The sequence below is a fragment of the Oreochromis aureus genome, linkage group 1 (genome assembly GCF_013358895.1).
Source record: "Oreochromis aureus strain Israel breed Guangdong linkage group 1, ZZ_aureus, whole genome shotgun sequence".
NCBI classification, from domain to species: domain Eukaryota; kingdom Metazoa; phylum Chordata; class Actinopteri; order Cichliformes; family Cichlidae; genus Oreochromis; species Oreochromis aureus.
In genome coordinates this window covers 31285041-31308480 of record NC_052942.1, presented here as the reverse complement: position 1 = coordinate 31308480, position 23440 = coordinate 31285041, and the positions used below count along the sequence as shown (strand labels likewise).

Sequence of the window (23440 nt, the reverse complement as noted above, 5' to 3'; positions counted from 1 at the left end):
CCCAGAGTCCTAAGTGTTTATAATAATCAACAATTTCAATTTCATGACCATGAAGGAGTTGAATATGGGCTAGATACCTTGAGGTGGCCTTATATATACCATGCACTTTGTTTTATTTGACTTTAAAGCAAGTTTAAGTGTGATTAGACATTGCCTAAATGACAGTAGATTTGCAGTGGTTTAATCAAGGGAAGAGCCAGTGGCATGTGAAATAATCATCTGCATAAAAATGCATGTTACATTTACAGTTAAACATGAGATTAAGCCTGACTCACTTGGCAGTTTCCATTCAAAATAAAGAATTTGCAGGGTTCATTCTCAAAATCAACAAAGTATCTGGATGTAAAAAACAAACAAACAAACACAGAAAACAAGAATTAAAAAAGAATAAAAATACCTTTTGGTACTTTTTAATTTTTATTTTCACTTAAATATTACTGTGAAACTGCAGATAGATGATGGGTTCAACAGACTTGTCATGAAGGATGTCTTTGTCAAAAAATTAATAAAACATTCAAAAGAAACCTTCCCTGTAGAAAATGTAAAGAAACAACTATTTTGAACTACTTCAATAAAAATGTTGCTTCTCGGACTGACTTATTTCAGTGTCTGTCAGTATCTCTCAGAAACCTCAGTTCTCTGACTCAACAGAAAAAAGATCCAGGTCTTTAATGCCGATACAGTGTCTCTGAATACTCCCTAACACTTATCATGTGTTTCACCTTGAGGTTGCCCTCAGAGGTCTGCCCATTTCCCCTGAAACAGAAGCTGGATTGTGGTGAGCCGAGCACTACTATAACTCTGCGCTCAAGAAGACTGACCTCAATCTAAGGGAGAACTTGATCCACTGGCCATGCACTCTGTGGCCGACCAGGAGCTCTTAAGGCCATCGGTGGATGAACATGTGTGGCTCAATGGGTGTGTGTGGATCTCTGAGTAACCATCTGTGAATATGTTCTCCTCAAACAGTGAAACACTTCTTTTTTGTAGTTTAAGCTTTCCTGCTGTGCAAAAGTGAAATTTTATTATGGCTTTATATGGGCTTCATGTGCCTCAAGGTCGTGGAATACACTGAACACATAAATCTCCTTGTCATCCAACCATTCAAATGAAATCACGAGGACCGCTGACACTGTAGTTACGGTAAAAGGTTTTTCTACCGCTGAGATGATATGCAGTAAGGTGGTGATTGGTGACACACTTATCTCGTTCCAGGTTCGATTACAGTCGTAATGTTTCCTCTCTCCATTAAGTGTATTTGATTTCCCGCTGTGGGGGTAGTTGGCAGGGCAGAGATATGACAGCAGCGTCAGGGCCAAGAGGGCAGCTCTTGCAAGCATTACTTCCACTGATGTGCCTGGAAGCGGCCGAAAAGTGGCAATGCTTATACAATTAGAGTGGAGACTTTGTCAGACCTCATTTTTGAAAGAGGTTTGAGCCGTAGCCCTCAGAGGGTATTATTAATTCACTGCCCTTGCCGTTTTGTGGAGATAGAGGGATTAGACAGTGGTGGATGACAAAATGACATGCGAAGAGGAGCTCGGAAGTACCTTCACTTTGATTACAAGAATAAAATTTCCCATTGGTCACAAGGGAATTATCTTGAAAGCTTGGGTCAAAAGGGATAAACCTATATGTGAGCGACAGTTTAAATGTTTATAAGAATTGTTCATTGGTAGTGATACAAATGCTCATGTTAGTTAAAGATCAAAGGCTACATCTCATGGAAACACATTTTAAATGTAAATCATACAGAATCTCTGAATTATCTGAATCTTTTGTCATAGTTTATTTGTGTGCATATTTCTAAATAACACATATTAGAATCCTCAAATGTAAATCTCAGTTTAACTCATTTTAAACTGACATTTCTAATCATTCATTTTCTTGCTTACAGTCTTGTCACCATTTGGGTGGAAGCAGGGCAATCACAGTAATCACTTCAGCCAGCTGCTCTCACACTGAGGAGCAGCCTTGCTGCTGCTCTTGTTGATTGTTGAAGTCCTCTGTCTGTTGTGGAGAGTCACGCCAGCCATCCTGCAAGGATTTGTCATTCTATTTGTTTTGCCTTTTTCAGAACTCACACCCAAACAAATGCTGAAACTCTAATGGACACTGGATAAAAGTTAGTTTTAGTCAGTTAGTTTTTATCTGTTCTTTCTTTGTCTATATGGTATTTGAGAAATGCCCATGCAACAAATACATCAGCCACATACATTTAGTAAATACTCAAAAATAATTTCACAACCTTTGTAATATTCCAAAGAAAATGTGGGATAAATTATGGAGCACTGAGGACACTGGTGTGAGTAAGTGGGTCAACAAAACATCAGGCTTTACCATGAAAAATAGCTTTTTCTCACCAACAGTCAATGCTAGTTTCCTTTGAAGTGACCATGATTATTCCCTTCCCTTAGCTAAGGGGTTATTGAACAATGACAAATATCCCCAAACTTTGACAAAATAATAATTTGAGCCTAAAACACAATGTTTAAACATGATCCAGCCTTTAATAATGCAAACAATAATGTCTCAGCAATTGTCATTTGATATTATTGTCTTTTGAAGCTCTTTTGGGAATTACCCAAAAATCTTAGATTATACCTTACTGGTTTTTGCCTCCCTCTGACTCCTTTAATAGTTAGCACTGATATTTTTTTAATCCTAAATCATAATATTATCACACAGACAATATCAGACAGTTTACATGAGCTTGGTTTCTATCATGGTTGTTATTATCATATCAAAAACGTCCTCACATAAATGTTGAGTGGATTTCAGTTATTCTTATTTACACGCATGTGGAAAAATCCATCCATGGGAGCTGAATGTGCAACACAAAGTACATTCTGTTAATGTTTTGTATTATTTCACAGATCTACATGAGGTTCCAGCTGGCCTTTTTTTACTAAATACTGAAATACTGACATTTTTCAAAGCCACTGGCATCTCACAAGTAGCAGTGTGCAATCACGGTAATGTGACAGCAAACGAAAGGACAGAAAATATGAATGTAAACAATGCAGGTTTTAAATATAATAGAGTATTTTTAGAATTTGTACTAGGCAGAGAGTCAGTAGAACAAAACCCACAGCTATGAAATTGTACACTTGGCCATCAGTCAGAGATGTCAGGATCAATGTGCCCTGAGTCTTAAAAATATTGCAGGAAATTTATTGTTATTCCTCTTTGAAACACAAAGCTAATGACTCTTTTACAGTTGATCGTTACAAACCTCAAGCAACAAGTTTGTTTTTGAGTTGATAAATGATGCACAGAAAGAAGGAGAGAGAATAAATTGATTTGTTGTCAGGCGGAATGAAATAGCACCAAACCCTTCGATTAGCCATATTTAACATGTCAGTTTGCATCGCTGAGGCTTTAGCACCGTGTGACGACGATGAGGGAATTAAGAGACAAAGAGAAAAACAGAAGGGAGGAGAATAAAGGGGAAGTTGGAGAGACAGAAGTGAGCTGAAAGAGATGTGAGATAACTACAGTGAGAGGAAGACAGGAAGCAAAGGAACATGTGATAAACAGGGACACAAAGACTAGCAGAGATTGAGAGAGATGAGAGAGTGACAGTGGAAACTGATGGGAAGATGTATAAATGAAGAAGTCATTGATTGCAACTTTTTTCTGATCTCCCAGTGAAAACTCTATAGTTTCTTGTCAGTATGACATAATGGCTGACTTCTTACTTACTGGAAAATGGTAAATAAACTAAATTTGTTTCATTTTTTAAGTCATATATAGTCCTCAATAAGGATGGGTTAAGATTATGTAAAAGCTGGCCACTATAAATTTTCCTTTCCACTCTCTTGATGGTGAATTTATTGCTTTGTCTCAACACCAAACCTTTATGTAACCATGCATCCTTTCATCCCAAAATAAGTCAAATATTCACTTACTTTAACAATCCGAGACTGCAGAAAGCGCTGCTTAAATTAGTATCTGTCAAATTCAGTACGACTAGTGCCTCACGAACTGTGTAGGAGCAAGGAACAACCAAAGTCTATCAGATCATTTCTCAAGCACATACATAGATATAGTTCTCATCACTTTCAGTAAGTGGAATATATACAGAAAATATCTAGAATCAAGCAGCTAAGCAAAAGTTTGTACATACGCCATGTGTTCATTTGATATGATTCGGGAATTAGATGACAGAAAGAGGCGCCCAGCACTTTGAACAGGTGTGCGTGGGCTTGAGCGGTGCCCAGAGCGTGGAGGCTGCTGAATGAAAGAAGTGTCCAGCTTTCTCTCTGGGTGCTTTGAAGAGGCGGATTTGGCTAGACCAATGGATTTCAACAGGTGTGCTTTGGCTTACTGGGATGGATTTGCATGTTTTACAACAGCTCTGAAAAGGTTGGGTAACAGTGGTCTTAAAAACTGAGACAGGCACACAAAAAAATCTCATGCACCAAGTAAATAAGCTAATTTAATTTAGGCAAAGGTAATAAATCAAAGTTATTTATTCTGCTCTAAGCCTTAGCAACAGAAGACATGGGGAGATGGCGAAAAATTAAAGCAACACTGATTAGGAATAAATTGTCAGTAACAAATTAGTGATTCAATCATAAAGGTACCCTGTTGTTTTTTTATACACATTTTTAGTAAAATACTATGTCCTGGCATACTTACATGAAAATCTGACACATAATTTATATAAAACTGAAGGTGAGGGGAAGAGGGACAAGACAAAAGACATGCTGTGGAAGAGAGCCAGAGATTAACAGGGACTCATAATTAAATGGGTTTATGTTATTAATCGTTAGTTTCAAATCTTATCTAGTACAACATAAAGTTCATCTTGTAAATTATTTACCATACTAGAGACGAAAGAACAACAAAATAGAATAAGCTTAAGGACTCACCAACCTTTCACCTGAAAGGAGATTTTTTTTATGAGCATCTCAGTCAGATCCACCTCTTGTCATCTCTTCAATGCAGGATTTCACTTGTCAGTAGGTGATGTCACTGTGGCTACATCCATGTTTTATATATAGTCTGTGTTGTAGGCATAAATATAAAAACTAGTAGAAAAAAGTAGTGGAAATATGAAAGTAGCATTACCCTTTTGTTTGTGGAATCCTTTTTTGAAGCCTCAAGTATATCTTTATTATTTAAAATAAAAACTGCTTCATTTCAGCAACAGCTCTGTGGATATTATTTTGGGTGTGAAGAGTCAGATGTTTGCTCAGCCACTACAAGTGCTTATCAGAAGAACCTTAAATAACCACTGCACAAAGGCTGCATCCATACTTTACACACAGTTTTTCTCACTGATGGCTGATGGGAGTCACATAGCAACAAAAACCCCGCCATCGGGAAAAGAAAAAGGGAAAGTGTAACATTAAATTTAGTTTTTTGTTCATTTGCAGGAAACTCCACAGGGAAATGATAGGTTTGATATAAAACCCCATGTGGTATGTGGGTCTAGTTTGTGGAACTGGTCTTCTATAACACCCAGGTTATGCAGTTTAATGTAATGTACTAAAGGTAATGCCAACACGACAAGTTGTTAGTAGACCCAATATATGTCCCTTGCTGTTAATATATGATTTCAAGGCTAGAAGTGTGCTCCATATGTGTGTTTTTTCTGTGTCAACCTACTTTAGTCAATGACTGATTCAAGTGATCAACAGGGATGGACAGCCAGGAGGACACGTAGACAGATTGGTGGCCAATTTGATTTTCTGGTTGGACTGTAGCTCATGTTAGGCTCACTGAAGGTTTCACAAGACTGTTGAATCCCATAAATCTCTACTGCAATAGCTAAACTAATATCCAGTAGACAATGTAAGACCAGCATTTTCAGTCCCAAGGTCGTAGATGCGATGATTTCACACCACAAAGGCAATATTTGTCCTCATCTCTATCTGTGAGGTATAGCTCACCATGATTCCCAGCAAATTCTGCTCTCATTAATCTATGTAAAACATGTGAGAAGTAATTACACAGTCCTTAAAAGGGGAAAGGAAGCAGTGTCCTCTACAGTTTCTTATCGCGCCAGCTGATTCATGAGTTTTAATGGGCTTTTAAGCCAGATTAAAAACCTGATGCCCCTACTGTTAAAGGAGCCAAGAGTTTCAGAGAATCGCGTTTATGAGACAATAAAACCAAGAGACCTCGACAGAATATAAATGACTTTGATGAATCTACATCAAATGAGCATACCCTTTTTAAAGTACATAACTTTAATGGAAAGGGTGGATCTGAAAATCATCAGTGTATAGGAGATTATTTGGATCTCAACTTTCATGAATATAACTGTAGTTTTGTAACATTTTCTTAAAAAGTTTCTTTCTCTGGGTAAAATTATCATCTATAAATAAATATAATTTATTCAATCATTGTTTAAGCCCACTATTGCTGTTGTTTATGCAGTGTAACCAAGGACAATTTTTTTTTTTCTGATTTCACTTTCAAATCCAGCATTACACAACTGCAATTCAAATTTCATACCACCAATTATTATTGATTTTCACAACAGGACAGCATTACTGCAGTATTACAACATTACTACAGTAGTACAGGACAGCATTACTGCAGTATTACAACATTACTACAGTAGTACAGGACAGCATTACTGCAGTATTACAACATTACTACAGTAGTACAGGACAGCATTACTGCAGTATTACTACATTACTACAGTAGTACAGGACAGCATTACTGCAGTATAAATGAGAGCAAGCTTTGCAATGTGTCCTGAGGCAAAAAGGGATGTGAGGTCAAAATGGAGATCTGCATGTGTACATACAGTACTGAGCACATCCCACTCAAAACGAGGACTGGGAAAGTGTCACTCTCTGCCCCAGCTCTAGCTCGGCTCATATCTTTCACAACACCCATCTCTCCAGTGGTCAGACTGGTGAAATTGATTGCACTGCTTGCATTATATGAGCAACAGTCACTTTGGGGTTTGCTTTGCTGTACGGAACATCAACCCACTCCACCCTCGAGTCCAAATTGATTATAAAACTGCATTTTGCTGACACTGACACATCTGTGTGTGTGTGTGTGTGTGTGTGTGTGTGTGTGTGTGTGTGTGTGTGTGTGTGTGTGTGTGTGTGTGTGTGTGTGTGTGTGTGTGTGTGTGTGTGTGTGTGTGTGTGTGTGTGTGTGTGTGTGTGTGTGTGTGTGTGTGAGAGAGAGAGAGAGAGAGGTTTTGAAATGGTGCAAGCAGATTATTTGGAAACTATATTTGAAATTGCATCACCAGGAGCATCATGCCCTGCCTTGCTCACTTTTATTTTCTTAATATTATAATGTGTTAATATATACTTCCACATGCATACTTCACTTGAACTGGGATTACAATGTAAGCACTTCTCTTTAATACATTTCCATTTCCACTAATCCTGTTGCTTAATCACAAATACTGTAAGGTTTCAGTGCAAGTTGAATGTCTCTTAGCAACAGTTAAGTGGAGGTGCCTTTGTCAGATCATCAAAGATCAACTAAAGCACAGTGCAGCCAAACTTGCATGGTATGAATAAAAAACATAAGTTAAACATGAGTCATCATAGGAATGGGCTTCCATTAACTAAAGAAATTACTTTGTTAAAAGGTTGTTAATGTGTAACTTCACCCCCAGCAATGAAACTCATGAAAATCCATTACATAATAAAAAAAAATGCTTAAAAAATGTTTGCAAGATACTCAGAGGGGGCTGGTAATTGTGTGAGGTAAGAGTTGCTCAGTAACATCCCCAGGCCAGGTTAAAATTGAGAATGAGAGGAACTATGTTCTTTTCAGATGGAGGACCATTCTCCTGCAGAATCCCCTGAAGCTGACATTGGTGCAGTGAAGGACCTCAGTAATCGCTGAGAGCTCTTGGCTTCTACTTCACTTATGCTCAAAGCTACTGACCCACTGTATAAGCTTATAGGTTGGGTCAGTAGAAGGTTCATCTTTTTTAAATTAAGTTTGTGACACAGATAAGAAGCAAATACCAGCAAATACCAGAGTCTAACTCAGTACTGGCCCTTTAAGATTCAGGATTATTTAAAACAGCACATGGTGTGCAGAGCCATTTTCAGTCCTCAGATTTTCTGGTTGTCTTTCTTCCCAGTACTGATCAAAAAACATATTTAAATGTGGCATACCTCTTCTAACGACTGGAAATGTACTTGGCTATTGTCGACAAATGACACAGAGCAGGGTAAGAAACACATAGCTAGCTTTATTCCTGTTTACAAAATTCCAGTCAGTACTAAATTTGGTAATGAAAATCACAAAAGCAAACTAATACGGCACTAAACAAGGCAAAAACTGATTCACAAGGAAATCTTACAAAAAACAAAGAACACAAGATGCAAATGCAGACAACCTGACGAAACCTGAGGGGAAAAGCACTGACTAAATACTCACTGAGTGAAGGATAATTGGAAGCAAGTGAAAACAATCAAAGCGGAACAGAAAATTACACAAATGGGAAAAACACAAGGGCAGGAAGTAAAAGAAACAATGACACATATTTAGAAATGTGTTTGTCAAAGCCAATAAACTCCTAAACTCAATAACTGTGAAAAATCCATAGAGAATATGTTCTGACATTGGAATGTTCCTTAAGATAAGATAAGATGACTCTGAGGATTATACAGTTACTGGTAGACAAATCAGATAACCCAAGGGGGGGGGGGGGGGATGTTGCAGTGCTGGCATGAACTTTAAAAAAAAAAAAAGAAAGAAAAAAGAAAAAGAGAAAAAGCTCTGGAAATTCTCATGAGAGAGGTTTACAGTTAAGTTTGTAGTTTGTTGTCTTTTTAAGAAGACATTTTCTTTTGGTTCAGAGTATATTTTTTCATCCAGTCATTGGGTTTTTTTAGCAATCTGGTTTGTTAAGAAACAAAAAAACAGGGATTTTAATATTTTAGTGAGTGTAATACCAGCTTTGAGAAACGTAAAAAGTTCCTTTTTGTGTGGCGCGTATATTTATATTAAAGTGCCAAATATCAGAGCACAGGTCATAGCAGTAAACACTGTTCTTTTTCTGCCAAATATAATCATTACAAATGTAACTAAAAACTTCTTCCTGTTATTAGCTAAAAAAGAGGAGGTTTTCCCTATTTTCAGTTGGAGACTAGGGATAGATGGTGTGGAGCTGCTTTTTGTGTGGGTGTGTGCATTCACTGTCAGCAGGTCTGGCTACAGTCAACATGCTGTTTTCAGACTAAAGTCACACAAAGATTTTTTCTGATGAAGAGACTTTATTGCGAGTCAGTATGTCATGTTTCCTGCCTGCTGTCACCAAGTATAAGAACACATTATAACAGCAGCAGGTGCATGCAAAAACAAAGAATATTACGTTTTTATTTAGGCTTTATTTGATCTGAGGACAGACTGTCAGAACAGTCATTTATATCACAGACTAAACATATATATACTTACAGTGTTATAGCATCTTTTGCCCGCCATCTGCACATCTAAGATAAACACAGCTGATATTTAACTGCATATTTTTAATCTTTGTCTTTATAGCCAATTAAATAGAATAGTGTATTTTGTTGTTCCAAAGCACACCAGCAGCTCTTTCCCTGGTGCATTTTTCAGGCTGAATTTTGTTGTTCCCTGTTTTCTATGCTTCCCTGTTTCCACCACCTGCCAGCTCTATCACCTTGCCCAAGGGTGAATCTTGGTCTGTGACCCTCTTGATAATGACTTTGTGTAGCTTTATTCTGGCTTGCATTGTTTTACAATTCCATTTTCAAAAGGCATTAAAAGGAAAAAAAATCACAAGAAATGAAACTGTTTCATAATTTATATAGTGTTATTTTCATCTAATAGGTTTTTCTCTCAATATGTCTTTTCATAAATGATATACATTGCTTTTTAGTGTCGTCTGTTGTGTGTATTAAGTTATTTTATGTGAAAGCTATTCTTAATCTTGTAAAGGCAGGTGTTGCTCAGATAGATCTCATATGAACAAATACTCAAAGAGAAAGGAGAGAGAGGGAATGCTGGGGTATAGAGATAAAGACAGGAGGAGGAGGAGGCAAGGGGAGAGGTGTCTGTGTAGAAGGTCGTGTTATAAAAGATGTCTTCTTACATTTAGACCTCATTCTGGCAGTTTAACCACAAATGCTGTTGAATAGCAGTTTACTGACAGGAAGCCATACATCCATACTTCCTTGAGGGAGCAGTACAAAAAAAAAAAAAAGTATGAGCAGGTCTTCTCCTATGAGTATACACATTTCAGCTAAATAGATCTAAACCCTAAAGTAACAGCATAGCACTTTTATTAATTCCTTTTCCTGTTTACACATGCAGAGACATTTATTTTGCATGATATTACATTATGTTATAGACAGACACTAGGTGATTCATAGGCAAAATGCTTATTATTAGGTATATATGAAAGTAAAGCAGTACTTTATGTGAAACATAATATGCTAATCTACCCATCGCAGCTTACTGTTACTTATTGCACTTTTTATAGATTCACTTCATGGACCAGTCAGACTGGCCCCAGCCATGCAGCTTGCCTTGTACTGTTTATCCTGCAACATTTGATCCTATTCAGAGGAGAGCTTTTTTATTGATGCTTGTGAAAGAGCTGTCTCTCTGCCTTCCAAATTTCAAACCTGTAGCTCATTTGATAAAATTGTGTACCAAGCACTCTTTCTTCACACGCACTAGAAATATATCACAGACAGTGCAGGTGGAGATACGGAATGCCTAAAGTTATGGCTATATATTCTATACCTTTTGAGGTACCTTTGGAGCAGGGAATGGGTTGGAAGGAGATTTTGTGCTGCAGCCACAACAACATGCTGCAGCCAAGAAAGCCATCAACAAGAGATCAGTCAAAGATGAATCTGGCTAGCTTTCTATCGCTGTACATCACATGGCACTGACATTCAATAATCTGTAAAGAATGTGTAGGGTATACACTTTGCAACCAGGATTGGAACATGCTCTACCTTATCTTGGAAATGCTTCAGTGAAAGAATGAGCAGCCAAATTTGGAGGAGAGTGGGAGAACTGGGCAACTTCCAGTCGCTGCACTTTCTTGGCAGCACAAGTAACGCTGGTTCATAGATGTAATGCCCAAAAACTGTCTCACAGAACAGAGTCTTTACTGGGTCAGAAGGCAAGCTTACAGTAAGGACGGCAAAGTCATTCAGATCGCCAAAAAAATCCATAGTGTAAAATAGGAAGATAAAAATCAATCAGTAGAATGAAGGCCAGTGCATTAAAAGAGGATAGTTTTGGGGGGTTTTGGTTATGCTGAGAAACTTGGAAGTAGATGGAGGTAGAGTACGAGCACAAAAAAAAAAAAGGTGAAAAATTCTTTATTAATTAATGTATGTTGGAGGTGTAAATTTGAAACTTTAACCAGAGATAACATGTAAAGAGGTAAAGAAATAAAACCTCTGAGCCACAGGCATAGTAACAATGGGAATTTGAAGAGCAGGCATATATGCCCAGTCAAAGGCTTACTTTTCATTTAACATATATATATACTCTCTCTGATCCTGCTAAGTTCAAAAAGTAGTATTAGACGGTACAGGTGAAGGAAGTGACTTAACTTTTCCCCTTTAGGCCAAGGTGGCATATATTGCGCATTTAATAGCTGTAAATCTTATCCTTCTAATCTTATACAGAAGGAGGGGAGGAGGCTGCAGCTGAGAAAAAGAGGAATCAAGAGGGATCTGTCGAGTTCACTTAACTCTCGGGTAATTACACCTTAAATTGGGAACGCTGAGAACACCTACGCTCACACACTCTGCAGTTTCTCTACAGGCCATTCACACAGACTCACACATGCACTTATGCCCTCTGTCAGACACGTGTCCATTCACAAACACACTCACACACATATAAACTGACCTTTTGTTTCTTGTTTTTTTCTTTCCTTTTGTTGTCCATTTCTCCTCCTTCCCACTTTCCCTATTTTTCTCAATCTAGCTTTGTATCTATTAGGCGTGACATTCCATTCTGCTTTTAATCACCTCTTTTGGCTTTGTCCTTTTGGAGCCAAATAACTTTACAGATGATGGTCATAAAAGCCATACATTTCCTGTCAAGGGCTGGACGTGAGTGCAAATCCAAATTCATGATATTGCCATTCACATGTGCCCTGCTGCTGCTTTTCCTCCACATTTCTCCGTCTCAGTGCAAATATTTTAAAAGCGTCCTCATTTTTCACATAAAATCAGTATTAACTGATTTAAGTAGAGAAATTATTTAGTTCTTTAGCAAGTTGAATGTTGAAACACTGAGTGATTTTTTTGAATAATTTAATTATATTGACAGGCAGGCAGAAGATACTTATTTTTAAGTATTAATGTCTTCAGCACCATGTGGGCCACAAACAAAATATACGGATGTAGCATGGGCATCGTGCGATCAATCGTGTGAAAGCGTAAACATTGATGTGTTATGGGGTAAAAGAAAAAATGGAGATGACTCATATATATAACGTAAGTCATATAGTATCTACCTTTCATTCATCATTCATGCTGCGGGCCTTGGTTTCTTAACCTGGGTCACACATAGTGTATCTGTAACATGACAAGTGCTTCACGCCTTGAAATGCTGCATGGTTGGTGGTTGATTTTCCAGTGCGACACATGACTGGCGACGCGACAGCAAGTCAAACATATGTATTCAAAGTCTCAATCTCAATGTGGCTTCAGCGGTACCGACCCCAGGCAGCCGTGAAAGCACTGCCATAGTGGGTTGGCTGAAATCACTCTTATCTCGCCCTGGAGAATGTCTTTGGCTGTCCTTGGAGGGGAGTAGTCAGGGATGGAAGGAGGCAGGCAGAGGGTGGTGGGGATGTGGGAGTGGGGATACAGCCATGGGAGCAGGAGGGGGTGGGGGCTGAGCTTTAGGGACTGCAGACATTTGTATTCCTCTCTCATCTGTGACGGCGCTGGAAAGGTGGGGAGGCACAGGAGCAAAGCGCAGCAGGGTCTTTGGCAGGACTGTGGCATAGGTTCAGGAATCAAAGATGGAATGTTACAAGATCTTTACATCACTTGTCACTGCTTGGCCTCTACGGGCTGGCACGGAGATATTGAAAATAAAGAATGCGATGTCAGATTCAAAGAGAAGGACCACTGAAAAAAGAGGAAAAGAAGGAGGGGTAAACACACTCTGGGGAGCTTAATGCGCTTTGGATTTCTTTGCAAAATTTGGGAGGTTTTCTTTGTTTGTTTGTTTTAGATTGATACTGCAGAAAACACTGAAATTTTATTTCTGTGTCAGTCTGGAAAATTGTTATTTACATTTTCCAACATCTTATCCATAACCCTGCCTGTGGAATCTGAACAAATAGAAGGAATCACAACAAAACAGCACATTATGCACTCACATGAACCACATTCGCTTATATGAAATCAAGTATTCTTTTTGTCACACTAAATTCTGGTGTTTTTAACAGTGTATGTGCTTCTAGTTGTTGGGTTTTTGTTTTTTTAAAGAAATGTGCTCAGTGTAAATAATCAATTTACCCTTCTAGCTCTAACAGAACAATGAGTATGCACCTTTCAGTCTCTCTGGTGGTCAATAAATTCCCTGCAGTTTCAAGTCTATGTTCAGTTCTATGTGTCACCCCACTTAGTAGATGATCTCAAGCAGAATGACTGAAAAATCAATACCGCAATAGACACCCACTATACCTAATCAGGATCATCAAAATGGTTGTTTGACCCAAAACAACTGATCTATTCGGGAGTCTGCTATAGAAACATATATCTATCAGCGAGTGATGATCAAGATGTAACCCTAAAAATGAGATGTGGACAGTGTAAATAATCCCAGAGCTACACTATTGATCCGCTGACAGAGCTAAGTGGCTCAAAAAGCCTCTCTGACATCACTTTACCATTACTAAACATAATGGCTTTTTCTGAGTGTGTGCTATTCATCATACAAACATATATGTTCATGCACACACACACACATATAGGCAGAGTACACAGGGACACATCTGATCATGTATCACTGTAAAAGTTGTTAGCTGAAAAAGAAGTGATGTTGGTGAGATAATGTGTGTAACTGTATAGGACATAAGATATATTGGTTAGGAAATCAACTAGCCAGTCACAAGGAAAATCTATTGATATTAACTTTTGCTTGATAAATCTTCTAGTTTGTTTATTTTGTGAGATTATTTGTTACCCATCCTGCTTGTTTGTTAGTGAGAACACTTGACTTAGGCTTCAGTTTATCTCTTACTGTTTTAGTGTTCTTGTAATAAAATTATTTATTGATTTAATAATGGAAAATGATTGTTTATGTTTCTGCTAATTTGTATTGGATTTAAAATGAGATAAAAACACATTCATTAATGTAAAGCCATAATTCTATCATCTAAATGTGTCACATTTAGCTATTCAGGCAAAAATGTATCTTTTGAAAAGGATGTCGTATTCCTTAGTTCTGTCTCAAGTACTCTATGTGTTGTTCAAGGAAAGAAAATAGTGACTTTTTACATTCCTCTCTAAAAACTGTTAAACTGCTTTTACTCACTAGTTCCTTTTATGAACTCTTTGAGCAAAGGAGAATGAGACCGTGTCAAATTTAATACAGAAGTAAGACATCTGTTTTCCAAATGTAAGAAACTGTTTGTTTTTTAAAGGATTGCAGTGATGGTGGGTGTAATGTCATTCTGCATGTTTGTGTTCAGACAGTAAGAAATGTAATAAAATCACACGCTATGCAAGATTTTACCATCTTTTTGATCTTAGCTTAATTCACACTGGTCTGTATTATTTGTCGTGAATATTCCGTGTTGCAACAATGGCTTTTTTGTGCAGTACATCAAAGGGATAGCAACTGGAGCCCACGATGTTATTTACATGGTGGTTCAGCTTTAGTATTTATCATTGTCAGAATAAAACAAAGACCGATGCCAAAGAGATCCCAGCATCACAGCTTTGTAATTAAATCAACACAACACATGAGCCAACCAGTTCCTCTAACACTCAGTAATTAGCAAGTGAAACAGAGTACTGAGGCTAATGCACTAATGAGACTAATGGGCAAACTGTGCAATGCACTCCCTAGAACAATGCTGCATTCGTAAGTAGTAAGTAATGTTATCTAATTAACTAAGGTCGTCCATCTACCTGAACAGTCTGCAGGAACAACCTTGATATAACCACTAAATTAAGTTCATCAGTTTATTCATTTTAAGCTGTTTTGTTCTCTTTTTGAATTGATCTGAAACAGGCCGTATTGACAATCTGGAACATGTTTTATTAAAAACAAAGAATCATAGTGATCTAAAGCTAAGGAAAGATTCTGCAACATGTGTTCTCACACTGCTTTGTTTTGTTTCTATAATTGTTCACAAACTCTTATTTGCCTAGAATTAAAATGCAGTGTCTGGCAGCGTGTCTTGTCTGGAGAAGAAAAACAGTATGTTAGAAGAAGAATAAGGAAATCATCTGTAAACCTTCTTTTTATTGAGAATCATTTTGGTGGAAGTAACCATGCACAAGGACAAGGATTTCAGTGTATGTGCATGTGTGTTCATTTGTGTTCTGAATGTGAGTTGGTATATATGCCAATCAAGTATCTTCTCATGGTTGTGAATCTGCACCACCGGGTGAATGCAGAGAAAACTGTCCGCTTGAATTTTCATGCAATGCAGTGCATTTGTGCAATGCAAATGAAGTCAGTAGATCAGAAGCCCAGCAACCTGTCTGCAGAGGCCCTGACCTCTGTGAGGCATTGTCAGAGGTCTGATCAGATGAGCACACAAAGGTGAGGGTAGACATCAAAGTGGTTTATTAGCATGACCAACACACACACCAACATATGCATGCATATCCACACACTTAAAAACACCCATTATTTTTGTAGAGAAGAGGGAACAGGATGGAGTGATTAAGCCCCACTGTCCAAGTTCCTGCCTGGTTTTCATTGCTTGGAACCATTTTGTTTAACGCATGCTCCACAGTTAATGACTGTGCCTGTATAATAGTTTATGGTCGAACTATTGGGTCATGGCCCTGTAATATAACTCACAATTTATCCTTTTATATCATTTGCTTCAATTAAATATATTGTGTGTGGACAGCTCCTTTGGGGTTTTGTTTTATCACTGGATGTTAATTATGTTCACTCGAATGGGACATGACTTGTATTCTTCGGCGAGAATGATAAAACGATGCCCTTTGTAGGAAGAAATGTATGCGGTGGTCATTGGATCACGCCTGTCCTGCATTTTTCCTGGTCACGTGTCCACCTGTGGTGTAATTGCATGGCAGCACTTTTTTCTTTTTTTGCTCTTTCAATTTTCAACAGAACAAGCAAAAGAAGAAATATATACTTGAAAATATGTCCAGCATTAAGACCCAATATATACATTTCTCTATGATATGAAAATTCTGCTGTAGTTCTGAAAGAAACACGAGGGTCATGAGATGTAGCCATGGACTGCCATGGTGCACAAGAATATTTTTAGTACACTGAACCCAGTATCCTCTATATCTCTCTCTTATACTCTCTGCATGTCTCTCTGTTCTTCCCAGAACTTCCTCACTATGAAGACACAGACTGTTCTCTCAGGGGAGGAGCTGTCACAGGAAACAGAGAAGGTGTGCATCGCTCCATTTAGAACTCAATTTCTGTCATGCTGAAGGCAGTCAGGGTACATGCAAAATAACTCCAAGTATTTTAGGCACACTGCACAGCTGGGTTAAATAATTACCCAATACATCTTGGAGAGCTGTTTGTATAATGCAGCATCTTACAGATCATGTTATGCCAAGGCAACTGCCAAATGGCAGACATGTCTGGACACCTTTCATTTTTGTCCCAAAGGAGCCAGTTGGATTTTCAGCTGTCAACTGGGAGACTTACTTTGACCTTCTATTCTGGTAAGCATTACTTATTCAAATTCCCCAGCAGTCTTGTCCACCCATCTAGTTACTAGAACTTTAATGCAAAAAAAAACACCCATTCAGAGACTAGTGTGCACCCTCACTATATACCCCTATATTTTTCATTCAAAAACCTGACTTGTTTTTTCAGCTTTTCTCAGTTAAATAAGGAAAAATAAAACACAATTTAAAGAAAAAATAAGCAATTTTAACAGACTCTGTGCTGGATGTATAACCAGAATCTGTAGTGCTTAACATTTCCAGTCCATTATATAAAGTTACACTATTTTAAATTCTGGTCACAGTTCCCAGGTTTCCATAGACAGCAGATATGTCATCCTGATCCTCAGGATATGATCTGGGGGAAAAAACTGTCTGAAAGAAATCCATTAAATGGATCAAAAAATCATCTTTAATTAAGAACTGTAACAAATTTGACATCCTTGTGCCAGTGCTGAGGAAGATAAACAAATAATGAGGGAAATTAATTAGACAACTTCTTAATTTAAGGGATTAAACGACCATGGCGATTTACTGGAAATGTAGACATCAGAGCTATGAGCCATTTTCCTGATGTACAAGGGTATCATCACTGGCAAAATTCTGCAAGTGATCATCACACAAGTCTGAAATACACGGGAAAAATTGTAGCTTCCTTTGACATTGCACATACTTATGTGGAGAAAGTGTGGATTTCAAATGGCTGCTATCAGCCTAACAGGCTGAGAATTACAGCTGCACCGAGACAATAGTCAGAGAGGAAAGGAAGGGTAAGACAACCGCCCGGAGCTCTCCCGGCTTTCACAGCACATAAAGATACATCTAATAAACTACTGCTAGTTATTGCCAAGGTGGCTTCCCAGAGAAAACAAGTCTGGGTCTCTCAGTGGGAAATATATGTTTGCCTGGTGTGTGCTTTACCATAAGCTTAACACACAGACTGATTCAATTAGTGGAGAAGTTGTTACTGGAATGGTGCGCTATGTACACAACAGCTGTCATACATTTTCTTTTTTAAGAGATAAAATTATCTCAGAGTTTACATTTTAGAATAAAACCCACAAGGGAGAAATGAACCCAAAGCTAGTTGCAATACAACTCTTAACTCACAACCTCAACAGTGTCATGCAATGGTGAAGTTCATTCTACTAGATGATAGAGGTCTAAAGCACCCTCACCAAGCTGCTAGATAAAGCCTATAGACGTGTTTGTTTGATCCTATTATAAAACTGCAATCGTATAAACCCAGTGGTGTTATACAGGATTTATTTTTGTTGTTGTTGTTAATTAAAAAAACATGACAACGTCTTCAGAAGTGAATTTTTCACATTGTCCTTTTCCTTTCAGCAGACTTAGAACTCCGGCTGGCTTTTTCATCCTGTCACTGAACCGTACTATCAGATGAAATGTGCCCTGGATTGTTTGGGTCAACAGTTTGAAACAGGTCAGTGCGTCTCTATAACAGGCTTTGATGCTGCCATCCATCCCAAAAACCATATGCTAATAGAACCTTTGTAAGCTCACACCAGGGATGAGCTAAAAGAAAATCTCCTCCAGAGCAAGATGAGCCTTACATTTGCATATGTTGTATATCATTAAGTCATTTTGACATTTCACAAGTGAGAAATTAATCAGTTTTGCCACTTTGCCTCAGAGTGTGGGAACAGAAAGAGATTTTTTTCATTATATAATGCTCCCATTTATTCTTTAAAAGTCTTTAACAGACTCCCACCTGAAACGGGGGTGTGAATAGCTCTGCTTAATTGAGCAAGACTACTGAGATCACCTGTCTAATCTTCATGCCACAGGATAAAGAGTTTATCTCGGGCTATGTGTGTAATGAGGCTGCGGTTATGGGTGCCAGTGGCGAGTCATCAGCCACTGAGCATCTTGGACATCCTCCTGTCTCCCAGATTATCTAGCACACATCCATCATTTTCAGGATGCAATCATCGCTCCTAAAACACTACACCTACAGAGTCTGAGGCATCCGCTGCTGTGCGATGACAAACTGACGATGAAATTGCTTATTATTCACAGCTCTTTGATTGTCGAATATACAGCCAGTCTCTGTATTTCTTTTTAGGGGAATTCTCAAAAGTGTTTTCTCCCCCCTCGCTCGTTCTTTCCGTTTTCCCCCTCAGAACATAAAAAGAAGATGAGAAGCCCATTGTCTTGTGATAATTTCCCATGGGTGAAGCCCATTGAGTGTTACTGAGCTGTGTCTAATATGTCCAAGAAGGTGTTAGAGAGGTACTCAAGAATGCTGGATGCTCGTGTTTAGTGGAATGTGAAAGCTCAGAGCAGATACCTTCACCATCTGCAGTTCACCACAACACGGGCATTTCTGCATGTAAACAGAAAACTGTGTCTCTCGGTGCTTGACAAACAGTTATTATGCCCACGGAGGGCACAAAAATATGTTTTGTACACCCCTCGAAAAAAAATGAAAAGGGCTGCAGAGATCTGTCTGAAAATTCACCAAAAAAGTTCAACAACCATGTTTGTTGAATCAATATGCAATTAGAAGGCAAACAGGTTATTGATAAACTAAAGATTAGGGCAGCAAACCAAGCGCAACATTAAAACACAAGGCAGGGATCAATAATACAATCACAGTTTTATATATTTTATAGCTCATGAAGTATACTAATATAAAGAATCGTGTTATCTCAACTTTCCAGATTTCCTTAATAGTAAATGTGTTAACCTTCATCCATCAGTCTAAGTATCACTTTGGCAATTAACTCCCAAGAAACTCATCAGCAGTCTTTATCCTTACTTGATCTATTGCAGGGGATATTGATGTACAGTCAGAGAAAGGGAGGAACCTTTTCTGCTGACTTCTGTGTCGAATACTCTGCTTAGACCGATGCATTTTAACTACATTATTATTTATATAAAAAGATGTCAGTCAGGGCAACATTTAGGGAGCAGCCATCATCAGTTCTGGCTCTGACACTGCATGAAAAACCCAATAAAGCAGTTATTAGTTTTGATACATGCACAGCCAGTCAATGCTGAAGCATTTGCATGACAATAGCAGTAATGCCAGAAGCCGCTGGGTAACATTTTTCTTGTTTTACAGCCCCTCAAAATTGCTGTACAGAGTATTTCAGTGAGAAACACCCCAGAGAGTTTCTACGATTCTCTACAGCTCTCTGCAGCTCCACTATTAAGCAAAATCCATCTTCTATGTAAGCCCTTGATCCTTGGAGGCTGTTTCACCATATACCACAAGACTGGCACTAATAGGCTGCTATGAGGCCTGCTGTTAAGATTGCCAAATTCACCTTATTGCACACCAGCCACCATTTACCTGCTCAGTTGGAGACTTTCTTTGTTGAAGAAATACATTCAGATTTATAATGAAAAAGAAAATGAGGGGAGTTGCAATGGGGGGCTATCGAATCACTCGAACCTCCAGCAAGGCAATCAATATGAGTTTAACTGTTGGGACTTATACTTTCGTAACTGTGCTTTGGAATAATTAAATCACATTCAAGCTGAAGTATCACTGACACACAGTAATAATCATTTTGCTGATACTATAACTAGGGGGCGAATTAGGAAAAATATGCAGAGGGTTGTTATTATTGGCAGGTGGAATGCTTGCATTTTTTGAAATATTATCAAAACTAATCTTGGTGCAAAAAGAGCTTTAAAATTATACAACCAATTTAAGGTTAAGTCAGTTTGATTCAGGGAGTCGTAGTAACCTAATCTTATTTTGATTAGGTCACTACTCAGTGACCCTTATCAAAATGTGTCCTAATGGTGTCCTAATCACCTCACAGCAACGTTACTGTATTCGCTGACAATGCTCTGTTTTCTGTTCTCTGTTTTTGAAGTTTCGGCCTTTCTTGTCATGTCCAAACATGGACATGGACATGGACAGCAGACTGGCAGTGCATAATAAAGGGACAGTGAAGAGAGAAGAGCAGTACATTTTCATTCGTCAGAGGCCATTGACTGTGTCACACTGACTGAAGAGGCAGACTTGTGAACCATGCTGCTCTGATTCATCACAGTCACACACAATACACTCCCGTGAGCAACAGTGATACTAAACGACCGTCTTTCTCGTACCCAGAAAAAAACATGTAATCCCCAAGAGTGCAATCTGAATAAACATAAAAGAATGAGATGAAGAACAGATTTTTCTTCTCAGTTTTACCTGCAGAATATTTTTTATATATGCCGTGCAAATGGGAAATCCTTACTTCCAAACATACACATCATGGTTGATCCATGTCTGTTACTGTTGGCAACGACATCAATCACTCAGAATATATGTCGAATATTCTTTCTCGTTAGCAAGGCTTAGCAAGGCTTTGCACCATCTTCTTAACCAACCCATGAACACACTTGGATCCCAGTTAATAGGCAGTAAATCCTTATTTTGCATGGTATGACAGTGTGTATTTTATCAAACTGGGTGACACACTTAGCTGGGTTCAAAAGGTAACATGTCAGCTGGAGTGCTTCTCTTGCCGACAAATTGAGGGCTTCAGTGGGAGAGTGATAGGAGAATTGCTAAACCAAGGTCAGCAGAAGATTTTCCAAGGGGATTCAGTGTTGCAGCTCCTTAATAATTGACAATGCTACAACTTTCATTTTTAAATGTTATTAAATCTACAAAGACGATACACGGGGAAGTGTCCAGCGAGACATGACTGGATCAGCGGACCCCTCAAAGTTGGGAGTGCCAAAAGGGAACAGGGCTACTGCTGAGGAAGGGTCACACTCTGCCAACATCAAACATTTGAGATTAGATCTATTCCTTATCTGAGCCAGTCTGGGTATACTCTGTTTACCCTGCAATAACAGCAATATGTGATTTGTGCGAGTGTGAGGAATGAGTTTTTAGGGATACCAGAGAAATGCCTTCAATAATTCCATTAAAAAAAATAGAACTAGGCCTTCTCCATCTGGTTCTAGGTTCTAGGTCTTCAAGAAGCAAATAAACCAGTGGTTTTAGTTTGCAGCTTGAGTCATACTACATATGCAAACCAGCCTTTGAAAAATCTCACACAGTTGTTGATTTTATGTACAAGGAACATTATCAGACTCTACACACGAAAGCTCTGACAAGCTCTAGAATATGACAAATCACCACAACCTTAGGGGACTTGAATATAGTGTTTGGGAGTTAGAAAGAATAATGCTTTTCAGAAAAAGAGGTACAATGTAAAATCTGAACACTGAGCAGAAATTGTTTATGTTTTAAAATACTAATGGATATGTGTGTTTCCGTATGCAAAAAAGGTGGACTTTTTCTGCTTATTAGTGGAGACCAAGTTTTTTTTAACTGTTTACTTTATCAAAATGTTAGACTTATGGCTGAAACAGATGTAAATAGGTGGACAGGAAAGACAATGATATCACAGGCGTATAGTGAAGCACAGTATGAATGTTCAAGTCTAGAAAGCGAAATTAATTAAATGAGCCCAAATGGACCTCAAAGCTTTGTGAGATCTACTTCACAACCAAAGAAGATCAAGAAGTACTGATTGCCATAGCCATTCCTCCACAGTCATTTACCTACAACCTTAACCCATTTAACATAAATGGAAGAACATAGAAAGGGTGACTGAGAAAGCCATGGAAATGTTTTCAGATTTTATCTCAGCTTATAAGGGCTGAAATGTTGTGGGTGAACTAAATACTTGGATGTATTCAAATCCTGTCTGAGGAGCTGTTAATTGTAGAGGAGAGTGCTGCAGTGGTTATCACTCGTCCTGGGTTTGAATCCTCTAGGAAGCAGCTTTATATGGGATGATGATGAGTTGGGATGTTCTCTCTGTACCTGTCTGTGGTCTCTCTGAGTTCTGCTCCACTTTCCTTAAAAATTTAAAGACTGTGGGAGGAATGAGCAGTTAGTTTTTGGCCATAGATGTGAATGGTTTTCTGCCTCTCTGTAGAGTGGTGAAACTCTGATAGACTGGGTCTACATCGTCAGCCATGACAGCTGGAATAGGCTCCAGCTCCTGTGACCCTGAAGCAGATGAGCAGGTAAGAAAAGATTTGTGACAAACGTATCTTCACCAGGAGACTCTGAGTTTTGGAAACAGTGAATTTTATACTACCCCACATTTTATAAGGTAATTCAAATGAGCTTCATCTTTAACCAGCTAAAACCTGGAGATATGGCCAGTAAGTTAATGCATCAGTAGCTGTATTCAAATTATGTAATGATACTGAATAAAAACTCCTATTAATTTATTTTACTGTTAAAAATTCTATACATTCTTACTCTAGTAAAGTTTATATTGCATAATAAAGTATTTTATATTATGCTATTTGTGATTCTAATAAATGATCATATATAGTACTTCTATCCTCCTTCTCTCAGACCATAAATTGTTTTGCTTTAATTACTCAAGAAGAAAGACACACACATAGCTTTAGCTAACAAGGTCAGGCTTCACTTCACTGCAACACACTGCACCTGCACCTTCACCATCAAAGCATGTTATATAAACTAAGTCAGCATGTGAATGTCTGCATACACCATATAATGTACATCCCCGCCTACATCTGAGCAGATGGAGTCAAATTAGTAATTATAGTAATTATAATTATAATGC

At 38.3% G+C, this 23440-nt stretch overlaps 1 long non-coding RNA gene across 2 annotated transcripts; it reads left to right on the top strand.

Annotated features, from left to right (window-relative positions):
- The first annotated feature begins 16632 nt into the window (after positions 1-16632).
- Positions 16633-20978, top strand: LOC120440270. Of its 2 annotated transcripts, none has more exons than XR_005613131.1 (3): positions 16633-16847; positions 18201-18294; positions 20702-20978. It is a non-coding gene; the product is annotated as an uncharacterized LOC120440270 (long non-coding RNA). The 2 variants fall into 2 exon arrangements; XR_005613141.1 differs by having other exon boundaries at positions 18198-18294.
- Positions 20979-23440: the final 2462 nt, after the last annotated feature.